This window comes from Protomyctophum bolini (genome assembly GCF_963924005.1).
Source record: "Protomyctophum bolini genome assembly, chromosome: 2".
NCBI lineage: Eukaryota > Metazoa > Chordata > Actinopteri > Myctophiformes > Myctophidae > Protomyctophum > Protomyctophum bolini.
Window position 1 is genome coordinate 48,349,379 of NC_137863.1, and position 14,556 is coordinate 48,363,934.

Consider the following 14,556-nt stretch of genomic DNA (forward strand, 5'->3'; position numbering starts at 1 on the left):
TCTGCAGGTGCTGCATGTTGCCTGTGTGAAGGCTGGCGACTGAGTGAGGAGTGTGGGGTGAGTTGCTGGTTATATGTGGCACACCTAGACTGTGATTGGCTAATGAGTTGAGTGGTGTAATGGCAAACACATGTGTGATTGTGGATGCAGGGAATGGGGAGTGTCCACCGGAGGCTGCCAGTAAGACAGCATGCAGATAATTCACAACAGTAGTGAAGTAAAAGTATATTTGTCTCTGAGATGTAGTGGAGTAGAAGTAAAAGTACTGGAAAATGGAAATACTCAAGTAAAGACCTCACAACTGTACTTACAGTAAGTACGGAAAGTAGTAGACTTACTTCAAATATAATCACAATCAAGTCAAATACAGTAAGACAAGAGAGAGATGGGGGAAGAGAGGTCGTCAGAGACTGAAAGTTTCTCTTCCAACAGAAGAAGTAAAAAGGAAGCAGTTAAATGCTGCGACGAAGAATTTGAGAGAGGACTGAGATCAATGAAGGCTATTGTGTCAGAGTCTGGACGTCTGCCTGACTGTCTGTCTTGTCTTGCATGCACGCGTGTGCGTGCATGCGCGCACACACACACACACACACACATACACACACACACACACACACACACACACACACACACACACACACACACACACACGTAACCCAGCCAACATGGCAACCTGTCAATCAAGGCAGTATAAAGGTGACATCAGTTCCTATACACTCCCCACTCCCACTTCCACCTCATGCAAGATGACCAAAATGTTTTGGCATGGCAGCAGAAGCAGGTTCCTGTTCACTGTGACAATCCTTGGTTACACTTCCGTGAGCTTGGTGTCATGTTAACTTGGATCAACTGGTTAACTGTTTGTTTATATTGAAAGTATTTGATTTATGATTTATGTTTGTTACTTTTGGTTTAATAATTAATATTGGTGTATTATATTATAATATATATATATCATGTTATAATCATTTTATATAAAATACCTTGAATTTATTTTCTAAAAGCATGCATGTAATGATATAAACTCTTAATAGAAAAATTATTAAAGATTCGATACTGATCACATCGAACTCTTTACTCATTTAATAGTTTTTTATTTAAAGTTCTACAACAATGATTTTTGGAACAAAAGACTGATTTAGACACCTGGCCTTGCAGGTCAGGTTTTTGTGTCCTTGAAAGGAAAACCCTTGGATGGTTCTGGTACCGGCTGGTACCTGGACCTGGCGAGCCGACCCGGACCTCGACGCCCCCCCTCCCTCCACAAATGTGGTAACCCAGTTCTCCACACTGGAGAGAGACTGAATTTCCCCTAGAAATGAGGAACTCAACATGGACTGAGAGAGTCACCACCTTTAAAGGGGCCCCCATTTTGTGTTTATTATTTTCTATGAATGTTCAAAGTTGTTTAAGTTCTGTTTTTGAGTCAATAATAATAATATTTCAGTTACCCTTTAACTCTCTTATTTCTTTGGTTTTCACTTCACACATTGAGCTCCTTACGAACCTGTTTTATGCGCAGTCAATCCCTTTATCATATACCAACCTTTAATTAGTCATCCATTGCGCCACTTGCCACGCACACACACACGCACACACATTTTCCTTGTCTGTGCTGTCCCTCCCTTCATCCTCTCTGTACTCACTCCTGTCTGTAATACAAATAAACTTGTTATGGAGATCAGTGCACGGTGCCGCAGCACTGTTGCAGATTCAGCAACAACACACGCCGAGTCATCGATAAATCACAACGCATGTACATTCTCACTGTCATCCGGGGCCCCCATCTGCCTGGGATGAATAATACACTGACTAAGTATGTGCATACATGCATACTATGAACGTCTTGCCCGTAAACCAAACAACCTGTGCTCAAAACAGATTTCCCTGTTAGAATGCCAGGCAAATATCACACGTCCAGATGGCACTCAAAGCCGAGCGAATGGAACTGATCTGGTCGGGAACTTCAGTTTTCGTTCCTGCTTCCTATAGGATGGCAGGAGGATCAAGCAGGCGGGCTGGGCTGCCTCACAGGGAACAGGCCACCTGTGCCAGTGGGGTGAGAATAACGCCTAATTTACATTTTGTGTGTGTGTGTGTGTGTGTGTGTGTGTGTGTGTGTGTGTGTGTGTGTGTGTGTGTGTGTGTGTGTGTGTGTGTGAGTTTGCACGCACATGCTCATACAGTAGTTTGCTGATATTTCTGGAGACTGAAGTGGCCCGTTTTCTTTCAAAATCTCTCTCACACACACGCACACATGTGCAGGGTGTGCGTGTTTCATGTTGGTTTGGCTTGTGTATAGAATATCCAAAGACAGATGAAAGTTTTGCTAATTCTCTCTATCTCTCTCTCCGTGTGTACCAGTGGTGGGACGTGGAGAGGGGCGAGCGAGGCCTTCTACCCCACGGGAGCCAACCTGAAGAGGATCCATGTGACACATGACTTCTCCACCTTCATCACCATCGACAACAACGAAATCCTCTACGTCCTCCAGAGGGTACAGTGAGAGAGAGGGGGAGAGAGAGAGAGAGACCTCTACATCCTCACAGGGTGCAGTGAGAGAGAAACACACAGAGAGAGAGAGCTGTTGCCAACCCAATCCAAAGTTCTGCTTCCTGAACATGCCTCTACAGTTGTTCTCAAACCGGTTCAAGTCGTGAGCCCCCAAATTGGGTCCTTTTTGGTGGCGTGGACCTGCACCTGAAAAACTTGTCTGCCAGCTATAGGGACCAGCAAAGATTTGTGTAAAATAAATGTTTGCTTCAAAAAATATACATCAAAGATTTGCATAACTTTTCATGACTTTTTCAAATAGCAAAATAGCAGATCTACACACGCCTGTAAAATATGGTTAATGTGGTGATTGTGACGCTATATTAACGACTATTTTCCGGAGACCCCCTGGAAATCCCCCCAGTACTAGGTCTGCATTATTATCACAAGCTTTAAACACTGAAACCCTCCTCTATACTTCGTAAGGTAGACCTGAGTTGCCTCTGTGTCTGGTCTGCTCTCGTTTCCTCCTGCACCAAACAGAAGAAATACAGCAGAAATACCAGATCTACAATGTATCGCGACACTACGCGCTGTGAGACGCCTTGTAGACGAGCTATTTCTGCCGAATGCTCCCCCCAGAATAGTGGGTTCTAGTGGTTAAACACTCTCAACCTGCCCTCCCTGTTTTGGGAATAGGCAGAAAATGTTTAAAAGGTTTCAAAAATTGATTGTCTATGACAAACTAATAACTATGATGTAATGCAGGTGGTTAAATGAAACAACATGGTTATATATATATTTTTAATATATGTATATATATATATATATTATACTAATATGTCATTTTGTAAGCACATGCAGCTGTCCTGAGCCCTGTAGAACATCCTGTGTGTAACCGACTCACCATTACCCTGGGGGGGTAAATAAAACACAAACTGATGTTTTTTAGCATAGAGAAACATGAAAATTTGAAGATCTTTTATCATTATTATTATTGTTGTTATCTGGGGCAGTTGGATCTGTGGGTTTCAGGGGAACTGCAACAAACACAGAGGACGAGGTAAACCTTAACCGCACTTCCTCAGCCACTGTTGCGGTTGGCCGTTAAATGCCAATGGCCGTTACACTCGATGCATTTCATTAATATTGTGGGGATTTGCACTTCTTGTGAGCTCATTTAAAGCTTCTGTGTGTACATGTATAAATACTATACGTCTATTTCTCAGTCGTAAACTGTAAACTGTATTATCTATGTCGGGTTGAAACCTCATACACTGTCCAAAACTAACTTTTCGGCGATCAAAGTCATGACATGAAATGCAGCTCAAAGTGCTTTAGGGCAATGGAGAAAAAAAGAAAAGCAAAGCAAGGCATAAAACATTAAAATAATAGCAGTAATGCAATACAGTGAGGTCATGAATAACAACGTGTTTTATAGTTGCCATTTTTTTAGGCACAGCGAGTAGGCCAGCAGTGGAAGACCTGAGGGGGCGGTTTGGGACACATTTAGGCAGTCATGTACTGTAGGTAGGAACGTGCGAGACCATTGAAAATCAATCCTAAAAACCTAAAAGGTTTCTGTTCGACAACAGCGATATTAGAATCCTCATTGTTCATTTTACTCCGAGAGCGTAAAAGTGGACCCCAAATCACACGTATGTATATAGTATGTACACTGAACTTTGTATCAAAGGTGTATGATTCTGTATAGTTGTGATTTCCACGTTATTATTTTCTTTTTTGTCGTGTTAACGATGGCCTGGATTTGTGCACCAATCTTCCCATTGCTCCCAGGCAGCACGCCGACCAGTAAATCCTGTTTGAGCCAACTGCTGCTGCTGAGGCATTTTAACCACTTTCATGTTGGCGTCCTTATATGTTGGGCATGCCATTATAGGCAAACGTTTTGGGCATAAACGTAACCTTTTTGTCTGTCTGTGTGTGTGTGTGTGTGTATTTTTTATTTTATTTTTGTTGGTGAATTGTTGAATTTGTAAGTACGGCTGTCCTGTGGTCAACAATCATCAATGCCGTGGCCTGATTTCAGTCAAAAAATGTCATATTGCATTATGTTATGTTATATCATGTTAGATAATCATGTCACCACACAATGCCACAATGACTTGTACCTCTTTTGTCCTGTGCCAGGTGACATTTCACTGGCTCCGGGTTTCCGGGGGTTTCACATGAGCTTCTCAAATTGTGAAAACGCTAATTGAAAAATCCAACAAACAGAAAGTTGCTATTTTTACCTTTTTTTTGTGAAAATGCATTAGAGAAATGCCTCTCCTCTCCTCTCTCTAGTATAACTTTGTTTGTGCAACACAGTCTCACCCGCAAAAAGTCAAATGTTCATCTTATGGTGGACATGTTTGCCTGAAAATTAATATTTGAAATGTTTCATAGCTTTAGAAATAAGAATATTTTCATCATTTTTTTAAATCATCAAATGTCTTCCTTTCACCAAGATACTCCAATCACACTTTTTTATAGCTTACTGTGGAGACACATGCTGGAATTTTTTACTGTTTTGTAAAAGGAATCTTTTAAATGTTTCATAGTTTTAGAAATATAGTGCTTTCAAATTTGAGAAATGTATAATAGGGGTCAATTTTGACACATCAAAAAATGATGATTTCAACCAGCACCCTCCTACAGATTGTGCTGGGTTTGAAGTAACAGAATTCTACTAGAAATTCTACAGATATCATTTGATTTATCCACTGGGCCACATAGCAGCACAAAGTTCCAGGCTACTTGATGTCAGTGTGGAAAGGAAAACTTCACAGTAAAGAGTTGAGTGGGGTTTGAACCCATGCACAATATCCAGACAATGGTGACAGCACCCTAACTCAGTGACCCACTTGCTACCTGTCACAACACAGTCTTCCTTTGCCTCTGAGTTGGAGTTTGCATTCAAATCTATTTAGGTTCATTCATCTTACGGTGGACATATATTTTCTTTCTGTGTGGGTGTCTAAGGTGTAGTGGGAGTGTATTATCTATAGCTAGCTACACTATCCTTCCTATCTCAATAAAGAAAATAATTTAAAGACAAAAGTGCTGTGCATTAGCTGGGGTTGAGTGTGTCGGCTGGCACGTTTTATGACTAGGGTACTCAGTCAGGTGGGCCAAATCTGCAGTACTGGTACTCTGATTGCATGCAAGCCCAATTCAAGCACTGTGCAATAACTTTGTCGTTCACGAATATTGTCCAATTTACAGACGTAGCCTAATTCAAATGCATGTCCGTATACAACCAGCAAACTTTGGTGTGGCAGGGTAAATTTGTAATGAAATGTACCGTTTTGATTTCTATACTGGATTGTCCATTTTCTAAAGCTTTTGCTACACCTGGTTACCAACTTCACAAACTCCTTGAAAATGTATAAATATTCCCAATTAAGAATATATGAAAGTTTCACTTTTTGAATTATATTATTAAATTGTTTTGAGAAGGAGCTGTAATTGTATTTGCTAAATTTCAAGGTACTTTTACTAAAGGTACTTGAGTATGTTTTGAGTCATTTTTTTTTATACTTTATACTCCTCTACATCTCACAGAAAAATACCGGTATTGTAATTTGTACTGCAGTTGTTTGAAATCTTTACTTATACAAGTTACTTAGATTTAGTTTATTATTACAAAACATTAATCAATGAAGCGCTATTTTTCTATTCAAATTTGAATAGCCAATCAACAAGCTCAGAATGTGCCGTAACGCCTTGCAAATTGTAGATCTGATTTTATGGGGGCATACAAACACCTGTACAGGAAAAGTGGTGCCCTAATGTAAACTGATGAGTAAAAAAAACAAGGACAATAATATTGTAAATGACCTCAGGAATGTCTGCTACTTAACAAGTCTATTACAACTTAATTTCACTGTGAATTATTTTGTCATCAATCACTATACAGGAGTAAGTGTCAACATTTTCAAATGAAATTGTCCTTTGCAGGCAGTAAGAGAAACTTAAATGACAATTTGCACACCTTGACCAAACTACTTTGTAATTATAGAGACCCCGGAGGGCTCTGTCTGCAAAGCGTGTTCAAGAATAGTAAAGGTGCACTTGAGCCTTTGGAGGGGAAGAAAGACGGGTTTTCTTTAGTCCAAGAAAGACAAGGCAAATTGATTGGGACTTGGCCGGTCTAATCGTCTCTGGTGCTGGAGGATTTTTTTCAAAGCTTCCCTCCTCCATCTTCTTCCTATAAGGCATTGGCAGGACGGCCAGGAGAGCACAGGAGAGCACAGATAAGCCCAGAAAACTGTTCTCTCTCCCCAGGTAGCAGGTGCAGCTGTCTCACTCTCCGACTTCCCACTGAAGATTTGGACCTCAGAGTGACCACAAAGTGCCAAGAGGTAGGAGGGAAATGGATCGCTCGGAAATACTCCCTGAGATGAACTGCTTAATCAGAGGTAAATTGCTTGGAGGACACGCTTGGGCGGGGGGTGAGGGTGTCGTGTGGGGGTGGTGAGGATGTAACCAGGCTCTGCTTTTACAGTTCCTTCCTCTTGGATTAGCCGTGCTGAGCGACGGATGACCTTGGGCTGGGACTGCATTAAAGTGCTGTTGGGTTGGCAGCGTGAAGGGCGGCTCTGGAGAATCCTGCTCTTTCACTAAAAAGGCGTGGGTGCAATTTAGTGGTGAAATGCAGCCTAGGTTAATACTGCAAATGTGCTGTGTGCGTCTGCAGTTAGTCTGAGGTCACCATCCAAATAATTACTTTGATTAAACACACTGTAGCTACTTCATTAAATACACACAGCAATTTCATGTCACGGCAAACTCATAATTGTGCAATCTCATATCTTTGCTATTTCGTCATGATAATTGCCCCTCAATGTGACAAATTTGTTAACGCCACAAATATGAGAAACAAATAGCTATCAAGCTATTACTATGCGTCAGCTCTAATTATTTTCGCCCTACCTCCGCCAATGAATCACAGTAATTCCTGAGAAAAAGCCTGCAGCCTAACAGATAATGTTATTGTCACCGCATGCCTTCATAAAATGTTGTTTATTCCGTTAATTACTATTCCCCTTTAATGTGTCGCGCCGTAGCCATGGGAGCTATCTGCTGGATGCAGCCAGGCAGAGCCTGTAAAAACCCTTCTGGAAGATTCATAAAAATATAAACCACAGGCAACGCCTCCTGAGGGCCTCTTAATGGACAGCCTGGGGAACCGTGAGAGGTGGACCCTGGGTGGGTACTTATCTTGGCAAGAGCTCTCCCTTAATCCACCAAGTCATTGCCGATAGCCAGCCTACATTGCACGCACGCACACACACACACACACACACACACACACACACACACACACACACACACAATTCATTTTCTGTAACAGTATCTGAACTAAATTTCCATTTCCCACATCGTGCCAGCTCCATTAGCTCACAAGTAGGCTACATTTACTGGCTCTAACAATGCCATAACACTCAGTGGGGATAGCCTCACTTGTCAAATGAGCAGCACGACTGACTTAGTTTAAGGAGCTGTTTTTCCCAGAACAGTCTCTGATGTTAGCGAGTGGAAATGGAAGTCCCTCCACAGAGATATCGTTGCATCCAGTTATTAGCAGCAGCTCCATCAGCCAGCTGCCATTCCACTGGGGCTGACAGAGGGAAACCATTAAAGTAAAAAAGTGTCATATCTATCTGAGGCACTTTGGGACCAGGTTGTTTTACTTTCTATTTGTTTATAATTCCCCCCACTGTGTTGTTGTTGTTAAATAGTAGTCATTCAAGAATCATGCTGATATGAAAAGTTCTCCCATGTTAACATGTTGTGCATTGTGCTGAATATGCAAAAGTCGCTATTAATATCATTATCATTGACACAGTATTTATGTGATATTCAACACAGTTTTGTGTATGTTGCACATCAGAATAAATTCCATACTTATAGGACATACATTATAATTCAGTTACATTTTTGAGGGGCGCTAGTGTCATAGAGTGGAGAATGCCATTTGGTTTAATGATGTCACGGGGCCATGTAGAGCAGCATGATATATAGTGTGTTGTATTGCTTTAATTATATTGTGAGTTTCAGCTTGATTATGCATGCTGTGTTGTTTAATTTCTGTGTTTCATATTTGATGTTTGCTGTGCGCTATGATAGTGATGGACAATGAACATTATGCCACAGTATTGTTTGCCTGTCAGGTGCTCTAACCGAGGCGTGTGCAGCCTATCAGACACAGACTGAGTCATGGCATTCATTCGCCAGTGAAAACGGACCAGGCTTCTCTCCTCTTCTCCACCACACCGTGGGTCCGATATGTCCTCATCGCTGAGATTGATCATTATGCAATGTCAATGCTCTCTATCATCTGAATGAAGGAAAGTAACTATATTCCTCAGTGCCATTGAGTGCGTGGTTTAAAGATGGAGTGCCACAACTTTTGTATTTTTCCAGTTTTGCATGTGTCTATGAGGTGACAGTACTTCATTAGACACCCTGGAGTCGTTTTTATGTGCAATGATGTACCGGTATTCCCTTTGTATTTAGGGTTTCTTCCTGGAGGCTGAACCCTTGACAGTCAAACGTGCCAATGAAAAAAACAGTAATATAGTGACATCACATAATTAGCCCCTCCCCTAACCCCTCCCCCTTTATCATACAACTACAGCTGTGGGTGCGGCTTAAGTTCAGGTGGATCACCACCCACCACCCACTACTGGACTGTTGGTATTTCTAACTCTCTTTCTCCCAGTTTTATGTAAATTGCTGCTTGCTATTTTAAATGTTGATGAAGTGATTTATTGATGAATTGGTTTATTGTTGTTTTGTTTTGTGGGCGGCCATATGCACGTGCGTGCGCGCTTTACATAATGTATGTATGTACTGTAGGTTTGTCCCCTCGAAAGCAAACCAATCACAGCCCAATTCCACTATGTGACCTGCATTCGTTATGAAACCTGAAGCATCTCCACACCGTGAAAGAGATAAGTGTCTGCATGGTAGGCCTAAATAAAAATAAACAATACTTTTACTAGAGTAGTACAGTTTTTGTCACGATAATATGATAATTTATTCCCCTTCAGTTGTTGTTGGATGTATATCAAACATCACTATAGGTTTCTACATACTGTAATGTGAAATTTGTCTTCTGCATTTACTCACTATTAGGAGCAGTGCCAGTGATACAGCACTTGGGGAGCTGGAATTTTGTTACGGCGGTATTCTTCACCTTAAGGTTAACAAAGAGGTTGACTATTTATTTTTATCAACGACCTCAGTCGTGAAGTGAAATCATGAAATATTCAGCTGTTACTGTTAGTGGGGGTGTATGTCTTAGAGCTGTAAAGTATAAAAGCACTGTATGATAAAAGTATCCCCCCCCCCCCTCTATATCTGGCCACATTTCTGCCTTTGATGAATGTCAATGTCAGCTCAGGGCCATGTCACTTCTAAGGTCTGATTTATACTTAGTTGTCAATGTTGCACAATTGCACAAGATTCCGACACACCAAACAGTATGTTCGGTGTATGATGCATAAATAATGATAGAAATCTGACATAACACCTCCTTTGTGAATGAGAAATGTACTACTGCACATTTCTCTAGCTGTTGAATACCTCCTACGTTCCCTTTGAATACATGTGATCTGGTGGTCACATGTATTCCGTTAATTACTGCTACTAACGAACACAGAGCTTCAACCTTATCAACTACCTGACATGACATGAGTTCAGGCCGGCATGGCATAACAACATTTTAATAAAATAAAATGGCACATGTCAAAATTATTCATAAAAAAAGATAGTTTCTGAACCCATCAGAGAGAGGATGATCACCAGGAAAGCTTCAGGTTCACCAGGTTTCCTGGTGAAAGGTGAGTTGCTGTGATAGGAGAAGGATATCAAATGGAACACAACCACCCTAAAGACTAATCATTGTGTATATTCCTGCACTATACCTGCATCGAGTTATCTTGGTACACAGAAGTTGATCTATTGAAGATTCTGACCTTCAAAGTACATAATTTTTGGTTTTGATTGTATTGCTGTATTGTTGTATTGTTCTTTCTGCTTTGGCAATGTAAACGTATGTTTTCTCATGCCAATAAAGCCCTTTGAATTGAATTGAATTGAAAATTGAAAGGTTCACCAGGAAAGCAAGGAGGACAGGTACAGTATGTCATCATCAATGTAATCTCTTGTAATCAATTTCTTCTTCAGACATAGCAATGTCAGCTACTAATAGCTTTTTATATTACCAACATTAGCTCAAACCAGCAAACGTACAATGCTCCATATACAAACAACCAGTGACACTTTATCATTATTATGCATTTAATTTCACGGTTCTCACGGTAAAGGGTTCCATCCAGAGCATTGCATTTGCAATTATGACACATTTTGAATGCTAGTCATTTACAATATACGTTTGAAGGCCAACATTGTACACAAAGTAGTATACAGTTAGAGTTTGTTGGAGTTTGGAAGTGCTCGTTATCATTAACTCAACATGCTGCTGCTTCCTGCATTATTTATTCCAAGTAAAACATTTTCACTTTGACAGAATTTCGTGACAGAAAGTAGCTAGGAGGAGTTTTATGAAACTAACGATTTGCAGATTGAAAGAGGATAATTCAAGCTTTACATACTGTACAGCTGCAATGTTGGTGAGTTTAACATTGTTTAATACAAGCAGACTTTTCTGTTTGGGTGAATGGATTGTCCATGGCTGGTGTTGCATCTATAAATTCAATAAACCATTATAACATACATATATATATATTTATATATATATATTTATAGCCTACTATATAAATATATTATATTGTGCTACCCATACAGTCAGCTTTTCAAAAGTATGGCACACCTTTATCATACAATTCTTCTTTGTAACCATGTCGAGGTGTACAGTACATTATGCGTTTCTTCTATACCTAAAATGTAAATTAGAAAGAAAAAAACATCTATGGAAGATTGAGTTTCAATCGAGACTAATCGATGCCAGATTTTCATTGTTTTTCCACGCTGATTTCAAAACCATAGAATCTCAAGGGCACATATCTCATTAAATGTGAAAACAGAGCAGACAAGGTTGTCCTTTTTGCTCTTTTTAAAATTATATAGCGGGCCACGACTGCTTATATTAGTATTACCACCTGTAACTAGGTATTTCAGGCCAAAGAGTATGACAAACTGTCAGAGTCAGAGCCATGTTCTTATGAATCTTTGATTAGGGGCATCATCTCGCTGAGTGAGCGACAAAAAAAAGAAAGAAAGAAGTAAATCATTAGCTAGAATGAAGTGCAGAGGGCAGGCAGGAGGGTAGAGGGAGGTATAGAGGGAAGATTGCAGGGGTCTAGATTAAAACACACTTAACACGTAGCAGCTGAGCAAATGAGACACGGCAAAAACCCCAAGGAGATTGAGAGGTCTTTGAAGTGACACTCGGGCCATCTTTGAAGCTGCATACTTATCCAGGAGGAAAGATGGCTCTGTGTGGATTTTGCTGCAACAATTTCAGCTTTGATGTAGAAGAGCACAAACAAAGCAGAGTACTACTGTACAGGTATAAGAAATGATATCACCGGTGTGGATATTCAACAAATATCTGAATTTAAAAAAGCATTCACCACCAGTGTTGTTTTTGGCAGCAAATTTCTATTTTAGTTTTAGTCTACTAAATCTACAGGTGATTTAGTCGACTAAAATGTATTTTTTCGGGCCTTGTTGCCGTCATAATGACTTATTTTACCCCTGCTGAAAATAGCCGATCTACAAGCTCACAACGGTCGCGCTGCGACCGTTGTGTCTAGATCTGCTATTTTCAGCATGCAACCAAGTGTAAAATGACTTATACTGGATCTCTTGTCCACTAGTCCCTTCCTAACATTTTAGTCTAGTTTTTATTTGTTGACGAAATTGTCAGTATATTTAGTCTTAGTTTTAGTCACCATAGCATAGTTTTAATTTAGTTTCCATTTAGTTTTCTTCAGTGGAAAAGGTAGTGGACGAACATTTTTCGTCTTAGTTTTAGTCGACGAAAACAACACTGTTCACCACATATCGAAAGCGCAATTCTCAAACCTTCTACTGCATAACAAAGAGAAGAAAAAGCACATCTGTGTGAACTGAGTGCAGAGCGGTGCAACTATACATTTATTGTTATATAGTTACTGTACTCTACTGTTCTCTGTACGCCCAGGGTGTCCGGCCCGGTTCCGGCGAGCCACCTCACATCCGCAACGGTTGAGAAATGACATTTACCATGTGGGGGTCCCCGGGGAGTCCATGTGGGGGTCCCCGGAACATCCAGAGCTCCAGAAACGGCCCAGGGCTCGTATGTACTGTAGTACTTTACTCTGTGCTGTAGTGCTCTGTACTGTACTGGCTACTCTAGGTGTTGTTCGGACATACAGACACAGAGACAGTCGGACGGATGGACATAGCTCCGTAATGGAGCGGGGGCACCGCTCAAAAAAGCACAATAAAAATCACACGTATGAAGTGAGGGGCGCCTTTTTCAGGTGATGTTTAAAATGACTTTTTCTACAATGCTTACAGTGGTACATGTTTCCTTTTTTCCATTCTGGCTCCTTTCTTCTATGAATTCTCTGGTACGTTTTCAATTTACTGTTATCTTGTGAAGCTTTTTCGACATTGTTTACAGTTGTGTATACTGTTTCTTTCCTTTATCCATCCTATCTTGTTTCTTGTATGAAACAAAATTAGTTACAAGATGCATTATATCTGCCACATGATGACAAACATTAAAGTCCATAGACTTGGCTGGCATATGACGTAATCTTGTATTGGAGGGGCTAAGAAAACAGAGGTGGGGGCAGTTTGTATGTATGTTGCTGTTGTACGTTTCTGCATATCACAGATATGTTGTATCCAGAGTCGACGTTTCAATGCAGTGTCAGCAGTGACTTGAGTCCCGAGAGGTGCGCCAGAGTGAAGTGACACCCGAGTGAGTGCCCATGCTGAGCGGTGAAAGCCCAGTGCTGCCAAATTGCATACAGGCAGAATAGTAAATAATCCATTTTCTCTCTCTCTCTCTCTCTCTCTCTCTCTCTCTCTCTCTCTCTCTTGAGTGTCAATCTGATTCAAAATTGTAAACCTCAAGTTTAGCGGGCATACTTAATATACGGTAATATACAGGTGTGATGGTACAATTCGGGAGTTTACCGGAGTTTGTTGGAAAGTTTAACGGGAGTTTCCTGTAATATACACATCCGTATTCCATGCTTTTTGCGCAGTGATAGGCCTATATATTTACAGCTATACTATAGGGAGTATGCATGTGTGTGTGCGTGCGTGTGCGTATATGCTGTAATCACACAATGCTATGATTACAGTAGAGTCAGTGATCCTAATGAAGTGTTACTGCCCAACAATATGGTCACAAGGCCTGAAAAATAATATACAGTGTATAGCCTTCATTGAGGAATATGAGGCCGAACCAATATGTTCATGCTAGAGCTATAACAATGTGTTGTTTTGAGGGAAACATTTGAGGCAGGTACTCCCATGCTGAAGCTCAGTAAATAGCAGATGCTAACAGTGGCAGTGTTTACCCACAGGCCAGCCAGATCTTATTAAGAGAGCAAAAGTGGAACCAAATGAAAACGCCACCAATCTGGCGCCGCATCGCCGCTTTGCCAATGCTGCGTTAGATAACAATTGCCCCAGCTCATATTTTCAGGGTGGTGAAATGATATCCTGTGGTTTAGCTCTTTAGACCAATAAAAATCAGACTTGTCTGACGTGAGTGGTGCAACAGCATCCCCCTAAACATACGGACATAGGGACGGACATTGCTGGTTCTAGGAGTGGTTGCACTACTCAAAAATAGATTTGATGGATGACTGCGGTACTCTACCAGAGGCCAGGGAATCCCCACAGTATTCCCAGCCTACTGTCACTATATCCCACCCCAGGCAGCACCATCCTACCATGTGTTAGTTATTTAGTTAGTTAGTTAGGTAGTTAGTTAGTTAGTTAGTTAGTTAGTTAGTTAGTTAGCCTAAATATGCATGGTAGAGAGTATGTTATGTTAAAACAATGTGACTAACTAACTATACT